Here is a 15,261-nt window from a genome sequence, read left to right as displayed (position 1 = left end):
AGACACCACGACATGGAAGGGATGCACTACTCTGTATCTGCCCTGTCACAAGACCCTGAGAGATGTGCGTTAATTCCAGCCCGAGTACTGCTGGCTCCTCCACCCAGTCACATCTTCTTGCTCTGCTTTTCATGCAGTATTGAAGAGAGTTTTTAAATCCTTGCATTGGGAACTGTGTTTTCCCTTATCAACAGTGATCTGGCTTCACAGACCTCCCACTCGTTTTGCTTCATGGGCTAGTGGAAGAGGAGGATTCAACAGACCTCTGAGCTCCTGCAGCCGCTCTCTTACAAATACTCCACTGACACACACGCATTTCTCAGCAACACCCTTGCCCAAAAAAAATCAAGAAAAGTATAATTTAGACTTTCAGCACTTTCTCCAATGAAGCACACAAAAAAAAACCAACCACCCCTAAAGCTGGTTTTGTTTTGCTTTCTCCCCAGAAAAACGCTTACCCCTTGGACAGCTGCAAACAACCTCATACACTATTTTGCTGTCTTACACCTCCCTTCTAAATGGATGATGTCACACAGCCTCACAAGAATAAAGATACTCTGACATGCACCAAAAAATGAACCAAGAAAGCTATAAGCAAAGACTGTTTATGTAATGCTTCGCAGACACCTTTACACTGCCTGGATCTCATAGCCAGTTTTGGTTTGAGCTTGTTTTTAACCCAAAGTTCAGAGAGAAGAAAAAAAAAAACCACTTTCAAATGCCAGTACAGTGCTTGCCCACTGACTTAGCAAAGCACGTACTGCCAAACTGCTGCACAGCTTGAATGCCTCAGTGACCAAGTACTTTTGGAAAATTATTGTAATATGCACACATACACAAAAGAGCAATCTAATCATCAAAATATTCAGAGAAACATTATTCAGGGACACTCATGTGGTCTCTAGAAGCACACTTCTTCATCTGCGTGAACTGACTTCCAACATAAAAAGTTGTTGTGGCTCCCCTTCTCCTGTCCTCCCCTGCACATCTCTTCAGGTTTCGGGGGTTTCATTTTTTATTTATTGCCTTTCTCTTAGCGTCACAGAAAGTTTCTGTTATTCCACCAGATTTTATTCCTTTCTGCTTGGCAAATGTTGATTCTCACCCATCCTCCTACATGTCTCACATGAAACCTCTTTTGTGCAAGCAAAAAAAAAAATAAATTGCGTACCTTTATCTTACCCCAAAATCTGCTGGTTCAACAACATCAGCACTGCCTGGCCATTAGAGTTCAGTGTCTAAAAGTGAACCAAAGAAACTGCAGCCCACTGTTGCTCACAAACCAAGGTGCAGCAGAGCCCCCCTCACTGGCTGTGCTGGCGCTGAGAGCATGGCAGAGCCCCAGGTCCAAGGGCAGGGAGCGATGGCCTCGTCCCCTTTGCCCCCACAAAGCACATCAGGCACTTTGTGCCAGGCACTGCCTCAACACTACAACCCCAAACAAAACAAGATTTTAAAAATTTTCAAAAAAAATAGTTGTTGTTCTTTTAAGACATTCCTTAATACTGAACATGATGCTCCACTTCTGCATTCCACAGCTCTGCTACCTGTAAACAAGAGTTAAGACCAGTACTTTGCAATGCCAAGTTTAGACCTTTGGATAGGAAGTAAAAAGCAAAGTAATATTACAGAGTACAGCATGCTATTTCTCATATAAACAACTTAAAAATCACCATTTAATGATAAATCTCATCATCGGGAGCATCAAGCACAGCATGACTGTGCCAAAGGAGTGAGGAGCTGATAAAGGTAAGATATCTTCTCTTTTTTGAAAATTTTAATAAAAATGTAGCAATGAAATTGAGTTTATTTTTGCTAGGAAATGTGCAGAATAAATTATTGTTATTACTATATCCAGGTGCTTTGTATGTGTCTAGTCATTTGAGATTCAGCATAGATCTGCTCTCAAAGTTAAAAAAGCATGTCCCTACTTCTTCAAGAGAGGGCACAATTAGCCTGCTTCCAGTTAATATAGAGAAATATAATTTCAGCATTATTAATCATTCCAATTTCAATAATAAAATGAAAATTATTCCTTAAGATTAAAGTTTAAAAATCTAACTACCTCCCAATGTTTTCCAGCAATCTCCAAGTTGGTGTCCTCCAAGAGATTTAACGGACAACAAAAGACTCTTCACTGCCCATCTCAAAACACTAAGGCACTATTCCTGTAATGACCAGGTGTCTCCTTGGATAACACTGACAGCAAGATCCAAATGCAGCCACCAGTGCATGCACTTTCTGGAAGAAGTACCGGCAAAATCTCTTCAAGTTGAAAATTGTATCAATCACAACTGATACAATTTTTGCTGCAGAGCCAGTATATCAATCTGTTTTGAGGTTACATCTTTATACTTCAAATATTTTGAACAAAAATCTAGAGTTCATCTAAAAAAAGCTTTGAGTGATAGTATCACAGGCAAATCACTGAAAGTCAACTGTCCAATATGTACAAAGGAGAGGGGGAAAAGAAAAAAGGAAATTTTTTTTGAGACTTGACTTCATGGTGCCAAAACTCTTCAGTAAAATAGCCCAGTACAAGCATTGACACCTTTGAGAGTGCAACCATGTGCTTTCAGATAGTTTAACTTCTACTTCAATGCTTTCAAAACCCGTAACAGGTTCTTATAAGAGAAGCAGGACTCTTGCACATCAACAGAGCTCACTGCTACCAGGGCACACAGTCCCCAAGTTTCCACAACAGTCCCTAGCGTAACAGCATATTTACCTCTTGTAATTGAGGCAATAATTTGCTGAGCACATCTTCCAGCAACACTGAGTGACAGTGCCCAAGTCCAGTCACCTCCCCAGACACATCAATAGTTTTGTGCCGCGGATTGGATCAGGGAACCAGTCCAAGTTAAAAATAACTAAGAGGCTGAAAAAGAACACAATTCTCTTTGACCTGAAGCTGACTTCTGATTTATTACCCTGCTGCTAGTGAAAAAACAGGTTTAGAGTAAGCAGGAGGAGATGGGCAGAGACTGGTGAAGTCCAGATCACCTCTGCAAGAAAGTTCTATCTACCACAGCAGCCCAATTATTGCATACTGTAAAACCTCAAAAAAATATTTCAAGGCAGTGTTTTGATTGATTTTCCTTTGCAAAACAATCTTCCACCTAGGGTCTATAGTTACATTTTAATAACATCAGAAAAAAAATAATTTTAAAACCCATGTTTCTCTGCAGGAAACAACCTTTAAGGAAAACCCCAGCACTCTTCCACAGCCAGAACAATGCTCTTCCCTCATCATCAACACTGCCAGGAGGTTAAAGCCTTTGCCAGCTTTCCAGAGGGAGAATCTTCTGGTAAGTGCTGTGTTTCAGCAAATCACTTTCTATTTCTCTTTCAGATCAGAATCACTCCCACATGTTTCCTCATCTTTTATGAGAAACTTAGAGACCACAGTTTTCTGAATTTACAACTCACCTGGACCAAGTTCCTTCAAGCAGCACATGTGATAAAGATCCATTAATGACAACAGCCCTTCTTTGAAAAGATATTTTTGAAGATTTGTCTCCTTTTTCAGCCAGACCAAAGGCTGTCTGTGCCCTGTCCTTTGACCCAGGAATTACAACTGATGGCAATGCAGAGGCAAGACAGGACCTGTAGCTCCCTAACAACTGGAGAAAACCATGAAGAACAACCCATGGGGAGATCATATTCTTAAAAGTTCTTAAAACATTTTCCCATTTGTTCTGGCAAGTGGTTCAGAGCAAACTATTAATCAGAAACTTTGACAAGAACACGGTGATGGAGTCCATGATTCATTCACATGCAATCCTTAGATGTTGCTTTCTAAACAACTGTTCAAGGCAACAAGGCTGCACCCTACCAAAATGCTCATTTTATAAAGCTTTCATATAATGTTAAGTCACAATAATTAGGGTTCCTATCCCATTCTCAGCCTACAAATTGCTGGTCAGCATGCAAAAAAAAAGAAAAATTAAACTAAATAACCTGGAGAGTATTTTATTTCTCTCTACCAGATGATTAAATAGAGAGATCGGAGGCTCAGATTTCATCAACAGATGCTTTATTTTCAAGTCTTAATTCTTCCTGGCAAAACTGATATTTCACAAGACTGCCTTATTGATCAAAACAAGAATATGTATCCCAGGTAACTTTTGTTTTGAAATAATGAGATTGTAATCTGACTTGCAACATAGTTGTTACTCCTGTATCACCAATGAGCACAGTCTTATTATCAGCTTCTGAAATCCTTTGCACAATCTGGTTCTTCAGTGCTGTGTTGTTTGCACTAACAGGGGCACCAAAACATCTCTTAAAATGCCATTCCCAGTTCACAACTATTGCAATGTATTTAAAAACCATGCAAGGAAAAGAAAACAAGCTGCACTGTACAGCTTTCTTGCACTCTGTAATTGACTTAATAATTTCCATAAACCCCAGTGAGAAGTTACCAATTTGTCAGTCTATACTCTTCCACACAGTAGATTTTGGGAAAATGCTTTGAAAAGGCTGATTTACTAATTCTGCCCTAGCTGCTACTTCAGTAGCAGATGTCATCTAGCCCAAGAGAATCATCTCATTTAGAAGAGCAAAATGCAGCCACAAAGCTAATCTGAATTTAGATCCACCACCAAGGAAGGAACATTTAGGAGGACATGGGAAAAGTCTGTGTTACCAATACAGATGCAACTCAAATATCTCATCTACACCAACATGAGTTGCTACTAAGTGTAAAATAAAATACTCAATTATGGATCTACACAGAGCTTACTATATCTTTGGTATGATTGCTAGAAACTCCATTAAGGTCATAAATACAGAGGTAGCTGACAAGAAGCTCAACAGAAGGATAGCTGTTTTCCCAGTAGGAGAAAATGCCCTTAACAACTACCTGTGGGATTATGAAAATAGGCTACTTAAGTATCTGGTGCTATTAGTGATACTGTTCCACCTGCCAGATCTGCAAGAGTTTTCACTTCTAATGCATGCTTGTAATGCTTCTTCTTTTATCAGGGGAATATAAACACCAGTCTTTGGGAAGGACAAACAAAGCATCTCCCCAGCATGGAGGGCAGACACACACACAAGCCCACAAACAGTAACTTGTGGCATCAGCATATTACAGAGCACAGCGTCACTAAATCACTGCAGTTGTCACTTGTGACTGCAAGTGACATGAACTGGGGTGTCTGAACTCAAAGATGTCTCCAACCCAGGAACTTCACCAACCACACAAAGAAAAGGAGATTAAACATACTAGGAAGCAATGAAGGAATCCTGTAAACACTGCAGCTGAAAATGTTCAAAGAAAGAAAATTCTGCCTAAACATTACATGTGATTCTTTTCCCTAAAATCACACATTTTTCTTGTATTTGTATACTAATTTGATTTTTTTTTCCTCCTTTACTTGTGAAGGAGCTACTATATTCAAGTGCTTATGGAACTTACCATTTTTCTCACTCTTTCACCCCTGCCATGTCACTGTCATAAAACTCCCTCTTGATTCCAAAAATACTTTATACAGCCCTGTTGGGCTCACATGAAGACTTTGAGGACCATCAATAAGATAAAGGAGCACAAGATGCACCCACTGAACCAAAATTACAGACTGCATCTTAGGTTTCTAGAAAACAAAGGTTTGAGTGATTAACACATAATGATTTCTAAAATTAAATAATTGCAGAGAAACAGTGCTGCTTAAAGAAACCGAGAATTCCATGCTAACAAAAATTAGAGGTAATTATAATGTGTATGTAAAGGGCACAGCATTCTGAGTGTTAAATCACCTTTAATTATGTTTTCTGGATTTGTAACACTGACATTTGAATTCCTAACACTGCACTGATAGAGATCATATTCTTAAAAGTTCTTAAAACATTTTCCCATTTGTTCTGGGAAGTGGTTCAGAGCAAACTATTAATCAGAAACTTTGACAAGAACACGGTGATGGAGTCCATGATTCATTCACATGCAATCCTTAGATGTTGCTTTCTAAACAACTGTTCAAGGCAACAAGGCTGCACCCTACCAAAATGCTCATTTTATAAAGCTTTCATATAATGTTAAGTCACAATAATTAGGGTTCCTATCCCATTCTCAGCCTACAAATTGTTGGTCAACATGCAAAAAAAATAAAAAACCAAAACCTAAATAACCTGGAGAGTATTTTATTTCTCTCTACCAAATGATTAAATAGAGAGATCAGAGGCTCAGATTTCATCAACAGATGCTTTATTTTCAAGTCTTAATTCTTCCTGGCAAAACTGATATTTCACAAGACTGCCTTATTGATCAAAACAAGAATATGTATCCCAGGTAACTTTTGTTTTGAAATAATGAGATTGTAATCTGACTTGCAACATAGTTGTTACTCCTGTATCACCAATGAGCACAGTCTTATTATCAGCTTCTGAAATCCTTTGCACAATCTGGTTCTTCAGTGCTGTGTTGTTTGCACTAACAGGGGCACCAAAACATCTCTTAAAATGCCATTCCCAGTTCACAACTATTGCAATGTATTTAAAAACCATGCAAGGAAAAGAAAACAAGCTGCACTGTACAGCTTTCTTGCACTCTGTAATTGACTTAATAATTTCCATAAACCCCAGTGAGAAGTTACCAGTTTGTCAGTCTATACTCTTCCACACAGTAGATTTTGGGAAAATGCTTTGAAAAGGCTGATTTACTAATTCTGCCCTAGCTGCTACTTCAGTAGCAGATGTCATCTAGCCCAAGAGAATCATCTCATTTAGAAGAGCAAAATGCAGCCACAAAGCTAATCTGAATTTAGATCCACCACCAAGGAAGGAACATTTATGAGGACATGGGAAAAGTCTGTGTTACCAATACAGATGCAACTCAAATATCTCATCTACACCAACATGAGTTGCTACTAAGTGTAAAATAAAATACTGAATTATAGATCTATACAGAGCCTACTATATCTTTGGTATGATTGCTAGAAACTCCATTAAGGTCATAAATACAGAGGTAGCTGACAAGAAGCTCAACAGAAGGATAGCTGTTTTCCCAGTAGGAGAAAATGCCCTTAACAACTACCTGTGGGATTATGAAAATAGGCTACTTAAGTATCTGGTGCTATTAGTGATACTGTTCCACCTGCCAGATCTGCAAGAGTTTTCACTTCTAATGCATGCTTGTAATGCTTCTTCTTTTATCAGGGGAATATAAACACCAGTCTTTGGGAAGGACAAACAAAGCATCTCCCCAGCATGGAGGGCAGACACACACACAAGCCCACAAACAGTAACTTGTGGCATCAGCATATTACAGAGCACAGCGTCACTAAATCACTGCAGTTGTCACTTGTGACTGCAAGTGACATGAACTGGGGTGTCTGAACTCAAAGATGTCTCCAACCCAGGAACTTCACCAACCACACAAAGAAAAGGAGATTAAACATACTAGGAAGCAATGAAGGAATCCTGTAAACACTGCAGCTGAAAATGTTCAAAGAAAGAAAATTCTGCCTAAACATTACATGTGATTCTTTTCCCTAAAATCACACATTTTTCTTGTATTTGTATACTAATTTGATTTTTTTTTCCTCCTTTACTTGTGAAGGAGCTACTATATTCAAGTGCTTATGGAACTTACCATTTTTCTCACTCTTTCACCCCTGCCATGTCACTGTCATAAAACTCCCTCTTGATTCCAAAAATACTTTATACAGCCCTGTTGGGCTCACATGAAGACTTTGAGGACCATCAATAAGATAAAGGAGCACAAGATGCACCCACTGAACCAAAATTACAGACTGCATCTTAGGTTTCTAGAAAACAAAGGTTTGAGTGATTAACACATAATGATTTCTAAAATTAAATAATTGCAGAGAAACAGTGCTGCTTAAAGAAACCGAGAATTCCATGCTAACAAAAATTAGAGGTAATTATAATGTGTATGTAAAGGGCACAGCATTCTGAGTGTTAAATCACCTTTAATTATGTTTTCTGGATTTGTAACACTGACATTTGAATTCCTAACACTGCACTGATACACCACGTTAAATCAAACATGCCAACAGCTCTATTCTGAATCACCTTGAAGGCTTGCGAAACAGAGCTGTGTTTGAACACATTTATCTTCTTCCTTACACTCTTTCAGCTATTGAGTGAGACCACAATGTATACTTCTGGAGTCATAATTGGTCACCAAAGCAACAGCTTGGATGCCAAAAAAGAGGATTTCAACTCAGCTGCACAGGGTGGTGGAAAGAGAAAGGTGATCACAATACCTCCATTGTAGCCTTGATCCTGTGACTCAGACCCTCGGTGAACTACAAGTCGTTCATGCACTGAATCCAAAATGAATAACTGAGAAAGCAACTAAAAACAAGACTTTGTTTTAACTTCTGTTCCTTGTACTAATGGCCTTTAAAGGGTCTGGACATTAATCCTGTATCACAACAAGACAGATGAGAAAGATCCCTGGCTACATTTTCTTCCAAGTGGGCCAAACAAGAAGTTTAAGAATGTATTTCTTCTTTAATAAATTCTCTGGAAGTTGTCAATTTTCTATTTATTACCAACCCTTAGAAAAGGAGGTCTGCACCATGGTCAGTGCACAGTACTAGCAGTACATCTGGAGTTCCTTCACCACAAGGTAAAACCAGACATTTATACACCAGAGACCTTTTCTCATGTTATCAGCAAACTGTGGCTGTATGCATGGAGAAAAAATACCCACTTCTCATAATGTTATTGCTTAACCTCTTACAAAGAGCTTAGGTTTCTTTCCAACTGATATTCTGCTGTAAGAGGAATGAGATGAGATATTTGTTTTCAAGTCTTTTCCCTTCTTAGTGATGCCCTTTTCCTCCCATATGCTAAGGCAGCTGTTTATCAAGTTTCACAATCCAGCTAAAATAGGCTAAATTAAGGAATTTCCTTTGCTTGCCTCCTCTGTTTTAAAGGTGTTACATTACTCCCTTTGTGGTTTGTGGTTCAAGAACTGCAGCTGTTAGAAAAAATATATTTATGCACATAAACACATTATTGAAAATATTTACATTAATTCAATGTGACACAGAACCCTGTCCAGCTAGACCCCTGGTCACTATGGCTCAGCTGTTGCAGAGCTGGCAAGCCTAGGGCTGAGGATGGGGAACGTCTCACCAGCACTTTTCCTGTGTGCCCAACCTACCAAAGCACCAGCAGACCTGGACCACCCCAGTGCCTGAGCAGCAGCGAAAACCCTTCTCCATCAAACCCATCTACACTCTGCTGTTGGGGAGCAAGGAGAGATGAAGGGAGATAGCACTGCGAGGGCAAAGTGGCAGAGGTCAGCAGCAAACTGGGCATGCAGAAAGACAAGACCAGCAGGGCAGGGAGCTCCAGGAACAGCGAGGCCCTGCCAGCACCAGTGCCCTGGTGGCTGCTTTCATCACTGCCCTGGGTGCAGGGAAAGCACTGCTGTCCTATGGACCTGAGGCTGACAGCATAGCTTTGTGAAAGGCTCAGGCACATTAGGTCTGCACTTCCAAAACCTCCTAGCAACTCCCAGCTGCTCCTGTCAAACCTGCCACGTGTCATGTATTTCCTCTGTTTCCCCATTTAAGAAGGGGCTGCAGACACACAGCATCAAATGCTGGAGCAGCAAAAAGTTCCTGCTGTAACAACTCAAAACAACAGACTAAGAAAGATGGTTTGTCAACAAAATGACCAGTGTTAACCCTGACTGCCACAGAAATTTCAGGCACTGAGGAATGAAAACGAAGAATTAAAAGTCAATCTTTAAGGATTTCAGAAGTGAACTGCCCACAGCTTTGCCTCTCTGAGGTTTCAACGTGATGAAAGCACACAGCTTTAACTAGCAGAGCAAGACAAAGAAGCAAAGCCTACTAAATATCTCCATAACAAATCTGCAAGAGTCATGGCATGCACTGTAGGCAAAAGGCAGGTTAGGCTGGGATTTCTCAGTTTTCACTTTGTGATGACCTGAAAAAGATGAGAGTTTTACCTACACAGATAAGACAACAGGCAATTACCTCACTCCTATGAGTAACACTTAATAAAGATTTGATTTGACCTCATTTTAGCTGCACTGGAGAAAGGCATCTCAACATCAGTAATAACAAAACACTTAACACCAACACTCACTGAAATGCTTCTGTATCTGCCAACCCTAAATACCTTACAGTCAGCAAATGCGATAGTTTTATTGTTTTTAAATACACATAGGCATGTATTTCTTAATTATACTTTAAACCAAGAACAAAGGTCGCACATATGCTCTTAGCAAGAGGTAGCTATCCAGTCACTATGTTCTGCAAACAACGCCCATCACTTCAACCATTACCAGTAGACCTTTAGACTTCGACATCTATTGGTCCCTTTCATATTGGAAAAACATCATTAAAACAGATTCAAACTGCTATTCCAGTCAGACTGCTTATATAAAGCTTGGAGAAAATGTGTACCTGCAATGCTCTCCTTCAAAACAAATGATAAAATCAACTGTTATTTCAGACTCCTAATCTTGAAAAAATATTCTCTCTAACCAGAGACTACTATATCTACTCTCTCTTCTATTAAAAGTGTATATTTACATAATCACAGAATGGTTTCAAATATGCATTTTTAGGATGGCTATACAGAGCCTTCATATGTGTTCATACATGCTGAATTAAATAACTTTAATAAGAAAAGAGTGTACATTATGTACAATTTTACAATTAAAATCTGCTTTATCTCTTTTTTGTAAGATGACATTCAAGCTATATGCATGTATCAGAGCCCTTTATCTCACAATGCCATTTTACCCCAGAGCATTCATGTCTCACTTCAATAAAATATCAGCACGCACAAGCTTGAAACTGGCTTTACCTGCAGCAGAGAATTCCCAGACTATCAATTCATAAAAGCATTGGAAAAGTAGTAAGAACAATATTGACAGATGGGCTCTCCCACACTTTCCTTGCAAAAGCCTCTGCTCTGGAGCCACCTTCCCCACAAATTAGTCTTTGGAGGGTTAATAGATAACCATCCATTTCAGTCTTAGGGACTTCAAAAAAGTGGGCACGGGGTATTTTGGGTTTTGAGGTGGGTTTTGCTGTTGTTGCCCCCCCACTCCCCTTTCCCTGAAGTAAATGAAACTTTGAACCGTGCTTTCAAGAAAAGGTAAACTTAGCCACAGCACAATTCACTTCTTCCTCTGGAACTTCAGCAACATTCAGGGTTTTTACTCAACATGTAAAATATCCAGAGTTGTTTCCAGAACTCTGAAGACAGAACCCATGGGCAATGCTCATCCACAGCCAGCACCTCAGGTGTTTGCCAAGTCTGGGGACCACAGAAACACCAAGCCTACACTTTTGGTTTAAATTACTTTCATCTTATTTGCATTCCCTCTTTATATCTGAAGGAACAGACATAGCTTTAGGTCTTCCTGCAAAAAGGTCTTGCTGTAGCACTACAAAATTAAGGACAAAGGAATGACAACTCAGTTCAACAGGACAGTATCTGTCCTACTTACAATTCTCAGGAGGAAACCAGGGATGTACTCGGGGAATGGAACTGTCCACTCCCACCTTATCTGTGGACTGTGGCTTTAACCTTGAGCCTATATTTAAATTGAGGGCTCATATTAAGCAGCAATGGGCGCTCCCAACCTCAGGACACCAGTGTCCTCAGCAGCAGAAGGTACAGCACGTCTGTGTTCATTACCAGGTGTGCTTTAATTACTGCTATTACTGACAGCCAGGGAAGGGCTGCAAGGCAACTACTCTTCAAAGAGAAAAGGCAGAGCAGGGCAGCAGAGATTACCCCAGCAACTGTAAATACTTTGCCATCTGCAGAGTCACTGGAATTAACTAACAATTTTGAAAATGCTCATTTATTCCCTGGCCACACCATGCACGCAGGCACCTATGCTGACCATACTCCTGTGGTATCCTCAGCATCTCCACACCTGCCTGATCACACAAAGTAAATACAAAGAAATGTAAGTGGAGGCACGCTCATGGGTGGAGCAAAGGCTCATCTATACATAAAAACAAACAATAGTTCAACTAACTGGTTTTTTTAATCTGTATGTAAACAGAATCACACAGAGAAAGTAAATCTTGCTTGCCCTTGCTGTAAGACTACAAGAAGAGAATTATGTAGCATGGCAAAGGAAAGTAAATTTCTTAAGAGCCCAGCTGAAAATCCAAGCCCTGCACAGAAGGCAGGCTGAAGCACACCAGAGTACAAGACACCCAGCCACAGAAAGGACTCCTGCAGAGACGATGATTTCCACTCAATTAGGCCATTGTATAATGGACACAGCTGCCAGCGTCTGCTCTCAGTGATGCCAGGAGGCAGTAGAGGGTTTGGAATCAACACCATATCTCTGAAAATGCACATGGGCTTTGAAAAAAAAAGTATTTGAATTCTGAAAAATTCTACAGTATGTTACCAGGATCAACAAATTCAGTAAGAAAAGGTCAAGGCGATTCAGCATTTTGGAAAAAATCCCACTTTGGTCTCTGTCCTGGCCGTGGACCAAAAGGCAGCAAATGCCAAGTGCTCTCTGCCAGGCCAGGATATGCAAGAAGATGCTTCCCTACCCCATGCTTGGGGGCAGAAGGAACTGGGGAAGAAAGTGCCATGGCCAGGGCAGCTCCAGGGACATCCAGAGGGGTGAGAGCTCCTGGACCGTTAAGGGAAGCCTTGCTTTTGCCGCCAAAATTAGCACATGTTAGAAAACTGAGATTCAGAGACTCTCCTCTTTCTCAGCAGGGATCAGGGGTTTTTCTCTTCACTGGACACATGACTTGCTCTGATCTGACTCAGCTTTTGGAAGACAGTGAAAAGCCCCGACTTCCAAACAAGTAAGTTTAACAGATCTTCTGTGCTTCAAAGCAGGTGGGTTAAGCTACAAAGAATTATTCATTCTCCACAGTTACTGGCCACTGCCATTCCTTTAACAGTGGGATACCCATCTAACACATACAGACATCAATACACATTAATTTAATCCACAGGGCCCTCTGCCCCTGGATAAAAGGCCAACTTTAACCCTGTGCTACTGCTGGAAGGACAAGAAAAGCTCTGGAGGTGCAATGGAAAGAACTTGCTCCTCCACCTGAAAGCACCCATAATTAGGAAGTGATGGATGTCGCTAGTAAAAGTGAGTGATGTTTTTCAGGAGGTCTCTCATCTGTAACTGCACTGTTTTCAGATAAAATAACCCTTTCTGTCAGGCAGTGTCACGAATGTCTACAGCCGATCAGTCACTGCTATTCAGAAAAAAATATGACATTTTTGTCATACCATCTGTAGTGTACATTGTATCAGCCCTTCTTCATTGTGTGCCTCATCAGTCAGGGTCACCACCCTGGCAACACTAATAATTGGTGCTCCTGAGATAAACAGATGAATTGAAATTTTCAAAAACCTCAATCCCACTGCATGTGTTACAGAACTCCTTTTGAACAAAACACCTTTTACAAGAGCATAAAATCATATTTGCCATCTGGAGCTAATGACTATCAAGTAAAACTCAGGAGGAAGACCTGCTCACCACTCCTGCATGCTGGCCTACAAAGCGGAACCACCACAAGAAATAGCTTGGAAGGAAGTCAACAAGATAAGCAGGATCATTTCCAACTCGGACACTATAAAATTTCACACTGTAACAACCTCATTTACAAGCCTTTGACAAACATTAAACAAGGAGAACAAATATCTAACACAATTAAATGAGATTACACATATGGCCTAAAGTCTCTATGCCACTGTGCAAGTGCCAGAAGAGATTGTCCCAACAGGGAAAATGGGGCAGCTCTCTAACTATGTGACCCTACAAACTTTCTCAGCATCACAAAAATAACCAGTCTGGACTGCCACAGCTCTGAACAAAGTACTGCCTTGTCAGCTTTACAGCACCACTTCAAAATCAAAACAAAACCAAAAACCCCATCAACATGATTAAGGAAATGGGACAGATGAGCTAGACAGACCCTCAGTCTTTGGAAATTCTTTATGTGATCCCTGTCAAGCAGCCTGGCTATGTTTTTAGCTGATTACATCAGAGCTTGACAGAAAACATTGTCAATTTCTCAATATTCTAATAATTGCATAGAATTCTTGCTAAGGTTCATGCAACAGATGACCACTCTGATGATAACACATTCTCTTTTCTACAGGTCACCTTACAAAATTCGATAGAGCTTGAGAATTAATGTTTCATTACCTAAAAAACCATTCTTGATCTTTAAACACGGCCAATGTATATTAATATTTAACCACTGCATGTTAGAGATTACATATCACTATTACAAGCTCATAGCTATTACTTTTGCAAAACACTAAGAAAAAAATAGATCCTGATGTCACTGATCACATGTTTTCTATTTATTGTGATGGGAAATAATCAGCTTCTCTGATTAGGTACATGTTTATTATATTATGAGGCAACCATTTCCTTCAAGCACCCAATCCAATCCACGTGCTTGACACAAACGTTTCTTAAAGGCTACGAATTTAAACACCTGTGCCCTAGAAAATAAACTGGTGCTTCTAACAAAGATAATGCTGAAGAATAGAAGAAATTTCAACATTTGATTACATTGTTTCCTCTTGACACCTGATTGCAAAAACAAACATTTTTATGTTATTAAGAGACACTAAGTGAAGCAATTCCAGTATTACCTGGCCCTTCTGAACTGCTGGTTACCTGGAGAAGCACTGCCACTCACCTGAGACATGTATCATTCAAAAATTTCATCCTCTAAAGATAAAGAGGAAGGAAATCAATTATTCAAACTCTGAATAAAGCAAGTAGGAAAGGACCTCAGCATGTCCAAATCCATGCTCAAAGCAGGAGCAACTCTGAAGTCAGACCATGCTGTCCAGAGCCTTGCCCAGCTTATTTCTGAACACCTTCTAAAATGGAAGCTCTACAAGCTCTCTGGACTCTTGATCAGTGCTCTTTCACACAGAAGCTGACCTAGAGGAACTTCCCCTGCACTTTCCCTCTTTTCCTTTCACTGCACTCCCTCTAACCTGGATACTGCCATCACCCCACCCACCTGCCCGGGGTGGGTGACCATGCTCAGACCCTCCCTCCCCATGCTTGGGAAGCACTGCTCCCCTGGACCTCACTCACACGTCTCCTGTTCCAGTCCCCAGTCTTCTGCCTCATTCATCTGGTTTTGGCACCTTGCTTGACTTGCCTTCCTCATACTTGTGACCACCAGTGGGATTCACACTTCCCCATAAACTAGGACCACCTCTTGTCCATCCCTTGGCTGAGATGGCAACTGACCACTTGGTTTCCTCACC

The 15,261-nt window shown here is 40.4% G+C and overlaps 1 protein-coding gene across 20 annotated transcripts in view; it reads right to left on the bottom strand.

Moving 5' to 3' along the window:
* Positions 1-15,261, bottom strand: part of PTPRF (protein tyrosine phosphatase receptor type F) — a 378,264-nt gene that overhangs the window by 265,574 nt on the left and 97,429 nt on the right. The window lies entirely within an intron of this gene.

The sequence above is a fragment of the Passer montanus genome, unplaced genomic scaffold (assembly GCF_014805655.1).
Source record: "Passer montanus isolate IOZ18808 unplaced genomic scaffold, ASM1480565v1 scaffold25, whole genome shotgun sequence".
In the NCBI taxonomy this organism is placed as follows: Eukaryota; Metazoa; Chordata; class Aves; order Passeriformes; family Passeridae; genus Passer; species Passer montanus.
This window is presented reverse-complemented; position numbering and strand designations above follow the sequence as displayed.